The 16257-nt window shown below is 45.7% G+C and overlaps 1 protein-coding gene across 1 annotated transcript in view; it reads right to left on the bottom strand.

The window, feature by feature from the left end:
• LOC113186292 (guanylate cyclase soluble subunit beta-2-like) overlaps window positions 1–5991 on the bottom strand; it is a 48945-nt gene extending 42954 nt beyond the window's left edge. The window contains exon 1 of the mRNA XM_026393708.2: window positions 5924–5991. The gene's annotated coding sequence lies outside the window, so the exon portion shown is untranslated. The remainder of the gene's footprint in view (window positions 1–5923) is intronic.
• Between the last annotated feature and the right edge of the window lie 10266 nt (window positions 5992–16257).

Below are 16257 nucleotides of genomic sequence, written 5' to 3'. Positions count from 1 at the left end.
AAAAATCCTATGCATGCACAAGTAAGGGTCCTTGAATTTTTTAGCTTGTAGAGCTCTTAGGGATGCTGATGAATACTATGAATCTTCTCCCCAGAAAATACATGTTCACAACATTTTCATACATGATTTCAGAAAATGCTCAGGCCCTCTCAGACCTATCCATGAATCTCTGTGAAGACCCCCTGACACAGGGAGAACTGAGTAACCATTCGCCTCTCTCCTACATCAACTGGTTTAGGCTCAGCACTCATCCATCCAGCTCCCTTTCATTCATTCACCTCCATTCATACACATCCGAATCCCCCAACTATTTACCCCTTCTCCGTGCATTTGTTTCTACAGTGGGGAACACACGCCAACCCTGATGTTGTACCCATAACCCCTTCTTGTCCTACAAAGGACACCTGACCACGGCCCCCTATCAAACCCTCTGTCTCAGGCATCTGGATGGAGACACTCAGAAAGTGAGCAGGTCAGATGATGGTGAGCTCTTGAATCAAAAGGACATGTAGAAAATTTTGGAAGAAACAGAAATGAAGAGGCTTGCAAAGAGAACCAGGAAAATAGAGTAAACATGAAGAAAGATGCGGAGACACAGGGCTCACTGGCCTTCCATTTCCTCTCAAGTTGCTGGGTATCTCCTGCTCCTAGGCTCTGAGATTCCTTAGAACCCTTACACTCAGCTTTTATACTTTGGTTTATATGGTGACTGCTTATCCTTACAAGCAAGATCCTGGATCAGGTTCTACTACCAAAGTGCCAGGAGTGATAACCTTCTCATCTCTTAGCCACCCCAGGCCTCACAAGTGGACGAGGTGAAGGCCATGATTATCTACATTTACAAGGGAGGCCAGAGACCTCAGCAAACCAATGCAATTATAATGACATATCAACTCCTTCCCATCTTCCACAAGTGTAGCTATTCTGGTCCCCAACAACTTTTCCACTTTCATTTTCTATCAGACGTTTTCATCTCTGATACACCACGCACACTGGATAATTTTCTGGGCCTCCAATTCACCAATCTCAGTCTTACCTAGGTCCTTTGCACTGGACTGCTCTCTCTGCCTGGAACACACATACTTCCCTGACTCAAGGTGGCCTCCTTCCTTCCCTTTAGTTCAACATAACCTTTGCAAAAAGACATGTTCTGACCACTTCCAGGAAACCAGCATCTTCTGTCCTAAGTCACTATCAAATCATGCATATTTGAATAGCACTTGGCACAATCTGAAAGGCTTTTGTTTATCTGCCTATTCGCTTTTTCACTTTCTGTCCCCCACATTGAAATACATTTCCAGAGAACTTTCCTCATCTGTTTCCTTCATTTCTATCCCCACACACTGGCACTCTGCTTACAAGAAGCTAAAAACGCATTGATTGAATCAATGAGCTTACGTAAGTCAAATAGCTAGTAACTGATGATCCAGGTGAAATGTAAAGGTTTATTGGATTCCAAAGACCTTGCTCTTTCCAATCTATTAGGTGCTTCTCGTGGTTAAGTTTTGATAAAGATTTTAGCCAGGAGACTATAAAAGAGTGGTTCCTGATTAGAAATCTATAATCTAGACTCTATGAGAGGGAAATCAACAATGTGGGCAAAGGACAAGAAACATCTGTTTCTGATTGTTTCATATAAAATAAAATCTATGTCATAAGGTCTGGAGACATAGTTCATTTGACTTAATCATTTCTTCTTCAAATTTGTGTAGGAATTGATGGGTTTTCCTTTTTAGCAAAAATTCTAGTTTAAAAGCACTAGGGAGCTTGTTATTTGAATGTAGCCTGAAGCAAATCCTGCTGCACAGCAAATAATCTTGCCTTAATTTGTGTTTTATAAGTTGAGTTTTCTGTACTCTACTTTTTTTTTAAGAATGAGTTCTAATATGCAATTATTATAGCTAGTTGGACTTTAAGATAGACTTGACTTTTGGCTTAAAGATGCCTTTCCAATTCCATCTCATAGGTGTCTAGTGTTAAGATATGGACAGACACTCTGAGACTCAATTCAATAAATACTTCAAAATTAAAGTGATAAAAGCTAGCCACACAGACTCAGGACATGGCCCTGCTGGGTCCTCTGCTTCCAGTCATGGTTCTCTGATTCCCTGCAAGCTTGCACCCTTGTTCAAATGCCCTTGGTCACCTTGGAGTTCTTGGGGACTCCAGGTTTCCATCTCTAAGGGTGGGAAGAGATAGTATTCCATCCTTTCAGGAGTCCACATCCAGGATCCAAAAAGGAAAAAGTGACTTTACCCAAATCACACGTGGGAACCTGGGCTTGGAACAGTAAGCTGAATTCCTCAACCATTTGGGGTTCTGGTACCTGGTCACACTCCACCTGCTTGATAATGTAGGTCGGGACGAGAGACCTTCCTCAAATTGCTCATCTCAGCTACTGGCCATAGGCAGGCTGAACACGCTGCTGTTCTATTGGTTCCAAGTATTTGCCTATTTCTGGCTATTTCCAGAGCCAGCCTTTGCCTTCCTCCCAGGCAGGACTAACTCCTGACCAGTGGCAGCTAAGCGGAGATTAAAAGTCTTAACCAGGAAATCAGACGGTACAAGGTCCATGGATCAAAAATCAGCAAACAAAAACAACCTCCCCACCCAGAGGCTTGGAAGGTCCCTCTAGGAGGGTGACCCACATTGGGCATCAGAAAGGTCAGTCTGAAAAGAGGAGCAGAGACAAAGCCACCCATCAGGCTGACCTCAGGAAGCCAGGTCTCCCTGGGCACGGAGGAAGGAAGACTTTGAGAAACATCTGCTTCCTCAGGATGGAAGGCAGTTATATCTGCCCAGAAGAAAAATCAAGTATAGCCGAGTCCTGATGTTGCAGCTATGTACTGGAGGAGGGGGAGAATGATGCTTATTGACTTCCTACGAGGTTCTTTGGTGTAGATTGTTCCACTCAATCCTCCCCTTAGCCCTAGGAGATAGGGGCATTATTCCCCTTTTATCCACGAGAGTCAGAGCTGCCGAGAGGGGAAGCAACATTCTCGGTTCTTGTGCAGCAGAGCCGGGCCCAAATCCATCCAGTGGGATGCACGTCCTGTTGACCCTCCACTTCTCCCCAACCCCCCGTCAAGAACCCACATCGTGAAAATAAGCCAACAGCAAACATCAGTTTCCAAAACAGCGGCTGGCATCTGTTGAGTGCCTACTCCAGGCATTTGTGTGTGTGTGTGTGTGTGTGTGTGTGTCTGTCTGCTTAGTATAATTTAATTTAACACTTGTAAAATTTCTACAAGGCTAACTAGACCTAGTATTATTTTATGATGAAACAATTGGGTCACAGAGTGGTTAAGTGCCATGCCCTGGGTCATACAGATAGGAAGAAAAGATTGTGGGCTTTGATGCCAAAGGTTGTAGCCCCAGATCCCCTGTTGAATTCAACTACAGCTTCCTAGGGACTTGCAACTATGTCCAGTGACTTCTGAGAATACAAATGTCCTATTTCCTAAAATGGTTCCCTATGCCACCCTGCAATGTCCACACCATAGCCTGCCTACACTCACCAACTCTTCTTCCTCCTCCTAAGACTGACAGCCCCTGGGTAGGGACAGCTGATCTTCCAGCAGGCAGAGGGGCACAGCTGTCCTGCTTGTGGCAGAGCAAATAATCCCATTGTTTCATCAAACGTGGGTCCTCTGTGCCCTAATTCCTAGGTTCCAGGTATCTATGTAAACTTTGTGCACATCATAAAGCCATGCAGGCTGGCCTGGGGCTGTAGGTCAGTAGTAGTGTACCTGTTTAACAAGCACGAGGCCCTGGGATTCAATCCCCAGTGCTGCCAAGAAATAGATCAAAATAAATTTTAAAAAATTAAACCATGAGGGCAGATGACTTATTTGGTTCTTGGTTCTCCCATGTTTTTTACAGCACCAGGAGCTCCATAAGTATATGTTTAATAAGATGCTCCTATTAATTCACCCAGATACTTGATAGACATGAAGATGCATTCCGAGGCAGCTTGGCCTAACAGAGAAGAATCTGTGGTCACACACATGGGCTTGTGTCCCTGGCCTGTCACCTACTGTGAGCCTCTAGCTGGGACTCAGTCTCCTTCTTAGCAAAACAAAACAGTAATTTGCCTTGCAGTGTCCTTGCTGAAAGTGCTTAATAGAAGAACCCTGTTCTTTTCCTTCCTCTCTTCTCACTGCGTTTCCCTTTACATATAATGGCTATAATAAAAGACCCCAAGTCTGCAGATACATCTCTCCTCAAGGCTGCTTAGGGGGTGGAGAAGGAGCCCTTGAAGATACTGCCATCTCACCCTGGCCCTGTGGCCCTCTGGCTGTGCAGTCTTGGCCATCTCACTTTAACTTCCCTAGGCCTGTTTTCTCACCTATAAAATGAAGATTTGGGCTAAACAATCTCCCAGGGGCCCACCAGCCCAAGGTCTCTTTAATCATAATTATTCAGTGATATATTCAGAAATGAGTATTTCTTGCCTCGGGGACACCAGAAGTTCTTTTTTCTCATCCAAACATGTAGAGATCTGAGTAAACTGTCCTGGAGAAGCTGAGGAAATGGTCCTGGACTTTAACACAAGGGGGTCAGGACTCTGCAGTACTTCATGGGCACAGGGCTGCTGGCTGACCTGGCTCTGCCTCAGGGTAGCCACAGAGTTCTAGGAGGATCACTGCAGTCTCAGTTCTATTTTATTTGAAACATAGGGGGAAAGAGGGAAATTTTGCATTAAGCATATTAAGTTTTTATTTTACAAAAGCAAAGTTGAGAAAATAGGAAAAATTGAAAAGGGGAAAAAAATCAGCATTTCATCATTCTATCCCTATTAGTTATTATTTTGGCCTTTCTCTTAGTTTTGTCTTTTTGTTTCATTTGTGTGAGCTGCCACCACATACAGCGATTCGTATTTCTTTAGTCATTCCATTTGTTCTTTGGTCTGTTTTGCACCACGGAAGACAGTTTTTGTTTTATTATTTAGAAATGCAAGACTCCCTTATATCTTTTTGCATGTGTGTGTGTGTGTGTGTGTGTGTGTGTGTGTGTGTGTGTGTTTCCAAGAGAACAGATTCTCAAGAATGGACTTACTACTTCCAAGGAGTTGATAATTTTCGTAGTTTTTAGTTGTCTAACTGCTTTCTAAAAGGGCTGCCCTGATTGACAATACCATCAGCAATTACCCATTTTTGTTGCAACTTAACCAGAATTAGTCATTATCATTTAAATTTTTGGAGATTTACTAGGCAAAGTGGCACCTAATTGCTTTGATTTGCATGTCACTGATTAACTGAGGAAGCCAATCATCTTTCCATATTTTTATATTCTCCTCTCTTCATAGGGCCAGGGAGGTTCTTAGAACTCTTTCAATCCCAACTTATAATATTTTAAGGCTGAAAGATTCCTAAGAGCAGCCAGAGAGCCCAAGGATACAGGAATCATATAGGGAACTATTTGGAGATGTCAATGACAGTATCAAGAAGTTACCAGGCTGGGAAGAAAGATCAAGAATTAACTAAAGAATATCTAAAAGTAGGATTCTGGCCAAACTGAGAAGAGATGCCCCTCTTCTGACCAGCAGCTGCTGTCCTGTGCAGTAGAAATGGTATAAGTGATTTCTCTCAAGGGACCAAAAACAGCAAATGAGAGTTCACTCATGAGCTAAAAAGGAGAATGACGTTGGCATTATTTACACTGGGGCTCTGTCTTAAGGTTGATTTTAGGAATAGAGATTGACAGTATCCTTAAGCACAGGTATGATTTATTAAGTTTTTTCAAGTTAGTCTGTTTAAAGCACTTGAATTCATCTCCCTAGTAACTGAACCTCTTGGAGAGTTCTAATGATAATATTGTAATGAATCTTACTCAACTAACTGGCTTAATCAAGAGTAAAGAGTTGTAACTGTCAAAACCCTGTGGCTCCAGGGATGCTTCATCTTTCCTTTAATATACTTACTTCAATTTTTCCCACGTCTCTTCACCAAATTTCTCTATCACGAGAGATTGCAGACAAGTGTTGATAAATCCATACTAGAACACAAAGCAAGCACAAAGAAATCTGTAAGCACGAAGCATGACATCGGCAGTCGTAGACATCTAAGTGGCATCTTTGTGGCAGTGGAATCCTACAGCAAACCCGTTATACCTCTTCCTTGTTTCTCTTGACTTTATTTGCTCAATAGCTGTGCTCATTCCCAACTCAGGGACACCCTTGCAGCCCTCAACTAGTGTTATTTCCAAGGAGAAAACATTTGAGCTAAATTTCCAACAGATTATTATTACAGGAGGTTGAAGAAGGTGCTATGGCTCATTGCAATCCTCTTTGGAACCGGGAATTGGTTGGTTATACCAAATCTTTCTCTTATAAAGAAGACTTGCCACATCCCAGTCCTGCTTCCTGGGCCTGCCATCTGTTGGCTGGGGAATGGGGCTCCATATTGTAATACAGCCTCAGGGAGCCCAGGGAAGGTATGCAGCTTAGAGGAAAGGGCTTGGGCTCTGGAGACAAATGGGTTTCTGTCTCTGTGCCTGACAGCAGTGTGTCTTTGGGTAAATTGCCTAGCCTCTCTGGGCCCAGTCTTCTCAGGAGCTAAACTGGAAATAATAGCACTTGTTCTACTGGAAGAATATTGTAGGGTTATATAGGAATGGGTCCGGATTTAGACAAGGAGGACTGATTGCTAACCCCAAGCCTTATTCTCTGTTTGACTCTGGCCCTTCACCAAATCTCACTCATTTTCAGTTATTTCATCTGGAAAACGGCTATGAGAATGATCCTGTCCTCTTAGGGTCAAATGACAACATTGGTGTGAGCACATGGCACATGGTAAGTGACCAAAAGCTTATAACCATGCCTTTAGAGAATATGCATCTCGAATAACAAGTGCTAACACGCGGAAGCTGGGAGGAGTCCAAAGGAAGGATGCAGAGAACCGCTTACCATGTTGCCGCTGGCTTGTCTGCAGGCAAGCAGAGATCACAGCAGAGCCCCAAGCTCCCAACCTGGTAGTTCAGTGGATTGGCACATCCAGCAGCCCGTCTTATAGCAGTCTAGATAGTCCACAGGGAAATCAGGATGTGCTCACTGGCCTCCAAGCAAGGAGCAAACACCAAGCTGAACACTCAGTCGCCCAGGGAGTAAAAAGTAAGGTTGCCCCTGCCCAGGAGTGAGTGGCACCCCAAGGGGTGCACCTCTCATATGTCTACTCTTGGGAGATCAGGCTGAAGCCTGAAGCACCTCCCTGTGGTGCCAACAAACCAAGGCCTCATCGTGCCAGCCCAGAGCTGCTGCCCTGTGCGGCAGAGATCCACAGAGCACTGGGAGATGGGTCCTGCCAGTGTGCTTCCTGGGTGGGGAGACAGGCAGCTTGGAGGAAAGGAACATCCTGGTCCTGCTAGACCCTGGGGTTTTTTGGCTCCTCCCACTGAATCCATCCACAAATTCATAAACTCCCTGTGCCCCTCCCTCTCGATTCCCTACTGAGAGGTTGGCTAAAGAGGGAGGCCAGGATTCCCGAAACCTGGCAGGCTTCTGCAAAGTCACTCATCTTTCCATTGGACACATCACTGTTAGTCACCTACCTGTGTAATGTCATCAACATGAGCACCTGGGGACGAGAGGAACGAAAGGTATCGATTCTGCTCTCAGAGAACAGATCTTGAGAGCATTTCTGGGACCCTGAACTTGACTTTGGAAATTACTGCTAGACTCCTGCAGGAAGCTGCCTTTTATATGAGATTGTCTATTGAGGGGACTTTAATGGAACCACTTTGGATACCAGCCAAGAAAGGCCTGCCTGGACCAGCACTTGACCCTATAATGTTATAATGTGGAGGCCTGTGGTGCCTGAAAACCCAACTGTTCCATTTCTCCTCCAAACCCAACTGTTCCGTTTCAGGCTCTGTAGGCTGTTGCCAAAGGTCGATTTCCCAAGTATCATTTGCGGTCAGAGGTGAGAAACCCAGCCACCAACCAGGTTCCGTGAATGTTGCCTGCAGCGGTTCTAACAGACTGCCAGCTTTGGTGTAAAAACAAGAGTAAAAGTAAATAAATACCATAAAATCAAGTGGGGGTGGTAAGCTCTCCAGGCTGCAGTAGAGAGAGGGAGGGCAGGAATCTGGAGGCCACTCATGGTTAAGACAGCCAGAGACTGAGGCAATCCACTGGATGCATGTGTGGACATCAGATGCCCTTGGGGGTCCTCCAGAATCTTTATCTCAGCAGCCCAGCTTGCTGAAAGACTTCCCTTCATGGCTCTTTCCTGCTTGAACCCATCTTCTATGCTTCCCTTAGAAAGGTTTCTCCATCCATCAAGCCTAGTTGATTACAGTCCTGTCTGAACTCATTACCACCTCCTCCTCTTGGAGAGACAAGAGATGGTTAGGGCCTCTCTTGCATGTTCTCTCTCTCTCTCTCTCTTTCCTTTCTTTTGGTCCTAAGGATTGAACCCAGGTGCTTTACCACTGAGCTACGTCCCCACCCCTTTTTATTTTTACTTTATTTTGAGACAGGGTGTCTCTAAGTTGCCGAGGTTGGCCTCGAATTTGCAATCCTCCTGCCTCGGCCTCCTGATTGGCTGGGACCACAGGCGTACACAACTGCACCTGGCATAAGTCCTCCCTTCTTTCCGAAACAGGGAATTTGCTTATTCCCAGAAGCTGGACTCTCCACATGCTGTTCCTATGTGGAAGGGACATGTGGTCTGGAGCAAGAGAAAAAAAAAAGTCTCTGGAATAGGTGATTTCCATAATTATGCTTCCTAAGCCTTTGCCACCATCCAGCTGACAGTCCTTCTTTTGGCCCTGCCAAGTGGGCTTGCTCTGGCTCTCTCTTACAGCCCCCAGCCCCCACCCTGCTTTTTCAAACACATACACCCACATGCTCACACTTCACAATAAGTAAATGGTTAAAAAAAAAAATCTCCCTTTTTCTTTTTCATGCAGCAGATGGCAGGTCTCAGGAACTTGGTGGAAATTAGGCTTTCTGATTTTCTAATAAATTTCAGCATCTCACACAAAAAGCACAAGCTCATTTTGATTCTGATGTTAAGTACCATATGGCACATCATCCGTGGAACGTGGCAGCTTCATACTCAGGGTAACAAGGACGGGAGGATCTCTGCTATAACAATGAGGTCTAGCATGTATGAACCAATGGGATTCCTGGGTGAATACCGTTTGATAATAATATTGTATATGGCAGCGGAGTAATTATCCCTCTTTTATGGTATGTGTTAATTTTCCCTGCCAGTTTCCCTAATTACAACTGCCACCCAAAGGACTACTTTTCGTAAATACTCTGTAAACATTTGAAAAGACATCGACAGCATATGCATGAAGAAAAGCGTCCCTGGATTTTGAAACTGTCTGGAAAATTGGCTGACGTTTTATATGTTTTTCAATGGCATAAACAGCCGGGGAGGAACTTGGACGATATGGAAATGCCCTCTCCCTTCCATGACATCACAGGCCTTCCTGCCCACCCTGTCTGGGATCATGGTTTTCAGAGACTTTTTTCACTGCTATCTTCATGAATCTTAAGTGGACATGAACCTTGACAAATGCAGACACCCAGGTAACTCACGCCCCAGTGAAGATACAGAACATCTCCCTCATCACAGGAAGTTTCCTGGGGCCTCTTCTCAACCAGCCCCACCACCCCAGCTCCCCACTGTCCTGATGACTGTCACCATCCATCCGCTTTGCTGGCTCTTGAACTTCATATATACTGAAGCCCACGGTGTGCTCTCTGCTGCGTCTGCATTCTTAGCTTTTAACGTATGTTTGGAGCATTGCATGCAGATATCATTTTCCAAATTACACCTGGGTGAGTCCATGCAGCCTTTTTGGATACATCTTCCACAACACGTAAAGGAGCCCCCACAAGGCAGTCTATGTACGATAGGCAAGAGGGAAAACACAAACCTCTTATCTTTCATAGGACAAGCAGGAAAGGGCAAGACACCATACGGAGGTCACTAGATAAATCTCTATCATTTAAGGAAAGAAACAAGAGGGGAAAATGCATGGTGAAGCATCAGGACAGAAAAATATCCCCTTTCCCCAGTGCGTGTGGCTTTCCTAGGACAGCAGCTGCCTTCCTCCAGGCCGGGAGCCCCTGGGAGTGGATTTGTTCCTCTTGTCTACCTCCGACTTCCTGGCTTCCTACCAGTCCTGCAGCAGCAGCAGCAGTGTCTCAGGCCTGGAGGTGGAGTCCCAGAGGCTCTTCGGATCAAAATCCACCCCCACCCCTCCCCCGCCCCAAAACACAGTTTCCAAGCATCTGAAATTCTCATTCCTTTAGGCTACAGCTTTGGAAACTTCTGCCATAATAACAATATTATCTATTCCTTTGATGAATCAGACTTGCTGGTGTTCACCTAAGAAGTCAGGAGACATGGAACAGGTGAACGTTGATGTGCTCATCCCAGACACACGGACAGGGCCTGTTTCCTCATCAGGCCAAGGCATCGAGTGCTCTCTAGGAGCCAGGGACAGTGGAGGGAAAAGATGAAAAGTAGCACAACTTTACTTGTATAGCACTGAGTTATGCTGATTTTCTCCCATGGAAAGGTGGTTCCAGGTGGAAATGATGTGGCTGAAGGGAGAGTGTGATCATCTGACCCAGGTGCGGTGGCTCTCACCTGTATCCCAGCTACTCTGGTGGTTGAAGCAAAGGATCCTTTGAAACCAGAATCTTAAAATCCAGCCTGGGCCACACAGGGAGACCCCGTCTCTTAAAAAAAAAAAAAAAAAAAAAAAAAAGAATAGACTGATTTCTTTTAGACATATTTTCCTAGTTGGAACTTCAGACTGCACAAACGAGGGGGTGAATATCAGTAAGAAACTCCGGGGCAGGGGAGTCCAGAAGGAAGGGTAGTCTGTTCACAGTCAACACTTGCTGTACCCCACTGTGGTAAGGATAGTTCACTTTTACCAAGCTTCTGTACATGCCTGCAATGGCACCTATACTGTTTAAGGGTGAATTGCATGAAATGACTGTTTTTACAGGTCACAGACTAAAGAATATTGTCACTTACCTTTGGTCCTTCTTGCTATTCATGCCTCCTTGCCACAATCCTGTAAAGTGGGTGCTATTATTGTTAACCCCCTTGAAAGAGGAGAACTTGGAGGTTCAAAGAAGCCAAGAAGCTTCCTGAAGGCTACAAGATTAGCTGGGGTCAGAGCTTGTATTAAAACGCAGGCCCTTGGTCTGTATTTGTGTTGCTTCCAAGAATTGCACTCCACACCCCCACGCTGTCCCTCTCTCTCTTTCCTTAAAGAAGCTTAGGTCTGTCCTGGAGTCATGTGTTTGCTTGGGGGAGTGGGGAGAGGGACCTCTTTTTCCAGGAAAGTCAAAACTCCAGAGCTGGGGTTGTGGCTCAGTAGTATGGTGCTTGCCTAGCACGTGTGAAGCACTGGGTTCATTTCGCAGCACCGCCTAATAATAAAATTAAGTCCTTTGATAACTAAAAAAATATATATTTATAAAACAAAACAAAACAGATTAAAAAAAATCTCTGGTTGACAAAGGCCCTTTTTCCTTCATCGACCAAGCTGGAAGATGACGTTTTCATTTGCCCTTGGACTTGGGTGCAATGTTCTGAAAACAAGGAGGGGATTCTTACTGGGCAACCAAAGCTTTCCCCTTAGGTCCCAGGAAACCAGCAAGAATGGAGGCTTATTCTTATGGCAGGGACATCAGCTAATGATCCCCGTTTGCCTCCATCCTGGCTACCAGCCCCATGCTCGCTGACAATGGTATCTGTGTATTCTAAGCAGAGGGCACGGCCCTTTCCCTTTCCGTTTGAATTTTAAATTTTCAATAATAAGCAGAGGACAGGCGGGATTATTGAGCCTGAAGCGCCACCGTGTGGCCAAAGCGCCGCACACCAAGAGGTGCTGTACCGGTTAACTCCCCCGCAGGAAGAGAGGACGCTGGGCCCAGAAGCCGACCAGGTGGAGCTCAGGTATGGATTAATCATAAAAAAAGTCTCCTGAGGGAATTCCTCCAGGCTTGGCCGTCCTACAACTGCAACGTGAATGTGCATTTGCTTTTATGCATGACATACAAAACCAGACCAGACAGGAGGTGAGACGTCAAACCACACAGTGGCCCTTCTGACCGGGACTCCTTAAGGACCAAATTCAGCCACCCTCTAATCTAATCTAACCTCTGCTTCCATGATCCAAGGAAAGCCACAAATCAATCAGGTGACCTGGGTAAGGAGGTACAAAGGACTGTCACATTGTGATGGCTGTCACTCACATAAGGATACTTTTTTAAAAATGTGTTTTATTTGTTTTAATTAGTTATACATGGTATATATATGATACATCATATATAATAGAGTATAAATTCTCATTCTTCTGGTTGTACATGATGTAGAATCACACGGATCATATAGTTATATTTATGCACAGGGTAATGAAGTCTGACTCATCCTACTATCCTTCCTACCCCATACTCCCTCCCTTCCCTTGAGAGCCCCAATAATAATATGAGCTGCAAAACGGACCTCACTCACTATGTGCCAGCCGCTGTGCTGAGTGCTTTACAGGTGTGGTGTTCTCTGAGGAGCCAGGTCTATAGTGCATGTCTGTGGCATAGACACTCACACTGTATCCATATGAGGGAACAGAGATTGAAATAGTTGAGCAGCATATTCTGGCCATCTGGCCAGTGGGCACGGGAACTGAGATGACAGGCAGATCTGTGACTTCAAAGCCCACTTTTCCACCACAAGTTGCTACAGTGCTGTCCTCTTCAAAGTGATTCTTCCTCCAATTCTGCTCAGAACATTTTTAGAATCTCTCTTTTACAGCTATTTTCAGAGTGTGTTGCAAATTTTTGAATAGCCTGTTTTATGGTTCAATGTGAGGTGTCCCCCAAAAGCTCAAGTGTGAGACAATGCATGAAGGTTTAGAGGAGAAACAATTGGATTATGACAGCCTTAACCCCATCAGTGAATTAATCTCCTGACAGGATTAACTAAGTGGTAACTGAAGACAGGTAGGATGTGGCTGGAGAAGGTGGGCATTGGACGTGTGCCTTTGGGGTACATATTTTGTATCTCATGAATGGAGTCTCTCTCTGCTTTCTGATCATCATGTGAGCTGATTCCTGGTCACACTCTTCCACCCTGAGGTTCTGCATCCCCTGGAGCCCCAAGGAATGGAGCTGGCTGTTTAGGAACTGAGACCTCTGAAACCATGAGCCCCCAAATAAACTTTTCCTCCTCTACAACTGTTTCTTGTCAGATCTTTTAGTCACAGCAGCAAAAAAAAAAAAAAAAAAAAAAGCTGACTAAAACCCTGAGAGCCAGTCAACTTTCTTGTATTACAACCACAGTTAACACTCATTACAGGGCAGGTATAAATTCATTTAACTGTCACCAAAGCAGTGGAGAAGTCGTACAGTCGTGCCTGATTCACATTTGGGAAAATAAGGCCTGGAGAGTCTCAGTCCTCTGTCCCTGTTTACAGGAGGTCCCCAGTCACTGGATGAGGGAGAACTGAAGTCCAACCATTGCAGGACAGAGACCACTGGGGTAAGGGGCATCACACAAAGATATTCAGCCACCTGTGGGCTCCCCTCCTGCGCTCAAGAGGGCTTGGGCTTCAGAACCAGCCAAAGCAGTCCAGAGCTGGTCTCATGAGTCGCGTGGTAAGCTTTCCCCGCTGTGCACAATCCCACTTTGATCAAAATTGGGAACCACCTCTCTCACCTGGTTTTGAAGCATGCCCCCCCGCCAGCCCTGCTGGACCACGGTACCTCCTCCCCTCCAGCTCTCTGTGCTCTGTGGTCCCAACCTCGGAGCTCCCCATTACCTCTCCAGGCACGTCCCTTGCTCCTTCTCTGCCTGGCCTCCAAAGGTTGGGTCCTTCCTGCCTCTTAGGTCTCCCTCAGCACCTTCCTGACTTCCTCTGCCCAAGGCTTCAGATCCCATCTCTGTGCCGATGGCTGACAAGATGACACCCTGGACCTAACCACTCCCTGAGCTCTAGGTACAGATGTCTAGTTACCCATTGGACCTTTCTCCTGGAAAGTCTACAAAAGAAAGTTCTAAAGTTCAAAACAGAACCACCGTTGATGTCCCTCGATCCCAAGCCCCTCCTGATCAGCCCCTCCGTTATACAGCTCCATAAAGGGAAATGCCGCAGTCTGGCTGGGCACAATTCAGGAGCCACTTGTCAAAAGAAATGAACTTTATTTTTAGAACCACACAGGCCAAACAAAACAGCTCCTCAGGAAAAACCCTCAGAGCCCAACTGCCACCACCAGCTTCTCACAAGCCTCTCACCCAAACACAAGCCTCACCACTTCCCACAATCCTCCTGCTCTTGAGGCCGATTGGCTGGGTCGTGTGGGCGGAGCCAAAGAAGTCCCCCAATGAGCATCACCTCAGAGGAGCCAATCAGCTAGATGTTGCTGGGGCCGCTGTGAGCCAATCATCAGCTGGCAGTCTGAAAGTTTGCTGGGGCCCCTTCGGCTGTGGCTCTCAACATCTTCCATGACTAGTTTCTTAGCCAAAATCTTCATAATGAATCCACTGACATCCAGAATACATGTAAGTTCTGCTTCAGAGATGATCCTAAATCCAACCACCTCTAATCACTCCATTTCGCCCTCCTTCATCTCACCCACCACCATCTCTTGTGTGGACTCCTGCAGAGCTGCCCAGCTGGTCCTCCAACCTTCCCTTCTGCCCCTTACAGTCAAATTCCCATCCAACACCCGGACCATCTTTTAAAAATTAAACTGCATTGGGTTATTCTGTTGCTCAGAATCTCCAAGAACTCATGAGTATATCCTTCTCTGCATCCTCAAGGTGCCCCTAGTGTGGTTTAGTGCTTATGCATCCCTCTCCCCACATTTAAAAGTTCTGTTCTCTTATTGTTCTGCCCTCAGGCCCTAAAACAGCACTCGGAGTATATGGTGCTCAGTAAGACCTTATGAGTAAATTAATGATGGCTTTGAGGTTCCTTCGAAGGTGACACATGCCCTCCAGTCCAGGTTGGTTTCCCGTGGTATATCCTCAGCCTTAATCCCTCCCTGTGGCCCTGAACCCTGTACAGTTGTAGGTCCCTGTTCCCCTACATCTCAGTTCATAATTGTTTCAGTCAGCTTTTTCACTAAAAGATCCAACCAGAAATATTGTACAAGAGGGAGAGTTTATTTGAGGGTTCACAGTTTCAGAGGTCTCAGTCCATAGACAGCTGGCTTTATTCCTCAGGGCTCAGGTGAGGCAGAACAACATGGCAGAAGAGTGGGGCAGAGGGAAGCAGCTCACATAGAGATCAAGAAGCAGAGAGAAACTCCACTCTCCAGATACAAAATATATACCCCATAGCCCACCCCCAATGACCCACTTCCTCCAGCCACACCCCACCTGCCTTCAGTTACCATTCACTTAGTTTCATCAGGGATTAATTATCTGTCTGGGTTAAGGCAACAACCCAATTATTTCTCCTCCAAACCTTCTTGCATTGTCTCACACTTGAGATGTTGGGGGATACCTCACATCCAAACCATAATAATAATCAGTTCATCATGCTGCTATGTGTGCATCAATCCTTCAACAAGTCACTGTGGGTGCGGTTCTAGGCACTGGAGACAGGGTGTGATGGGGTACCTACGGGCAAATGGGCACATAGATATGTGTGTGTGTTTGTTCACATGTTATGTCATGGTGAATACAATGAAGAAGATTCTAGCTTGGGGGGAATGAAGGGCAGGTCGAGACAGGATATTCAGGAAAGGCCTCTCTGAGCGATAGCAGAGGAACCTTTGAGTAAATGAAGCCTTGTGGAGTCTAGAAAGTACTCCCCAAACCATCCTACCTGACTCACTCGCACTCCCTAGGACAAGTTTTCAGTGATTTTGAGGTCTTCCTGCATAGCACATATGATAATTCTGATTATTTAATGTCTGTCTCTACTGTGGACTGAAGGCCATACCCCAGACACAGGGCTGGAGTGGTGCACATGGTCAGTATCCTTTATCAAATGACAAATAAACAGATAAATAAATACAAGCAATTCCCCCAAGAGAAGGTCAGACAGGCTTTGGCATCTAGTGTGGCCTGGGGGGTCTACCAAGAAGCCCAGCAGGCTTTGAATGGAGGCAGAGAGTCCCTAAAGATGCAGGTCCTGGTGGCCATGTTCTCAGTTGCTTGGCAACCAGGCAAAAGGATGGGTACACACAATTCAAATCAAACTCATGGTCCCCATGCACATTCCTTCACACATACACACACACACACAAAAAAAAAAAAAAAAAAAACAACT

The sequence above is a fragment of the Urocitellus parryii genome, chromosome 2, assembly GCF_045843805.1.
Source record: "Urocitellus parryii isolate mUroPar1 chromosome 2, mUroPar1.hap1, whole genome shotgun sequence".
NCBI classification, from domain to species: Eukaryota; Metazoa; Chordata; class Mammalia; order Rodentia; family Sciuridae; genus Urocitellus; species Urocitellus parryii.
Note: the sequence above shows the minus strand (reverse complement) of the source record. Positions and strands in the feature narration are given on the sequence as shown.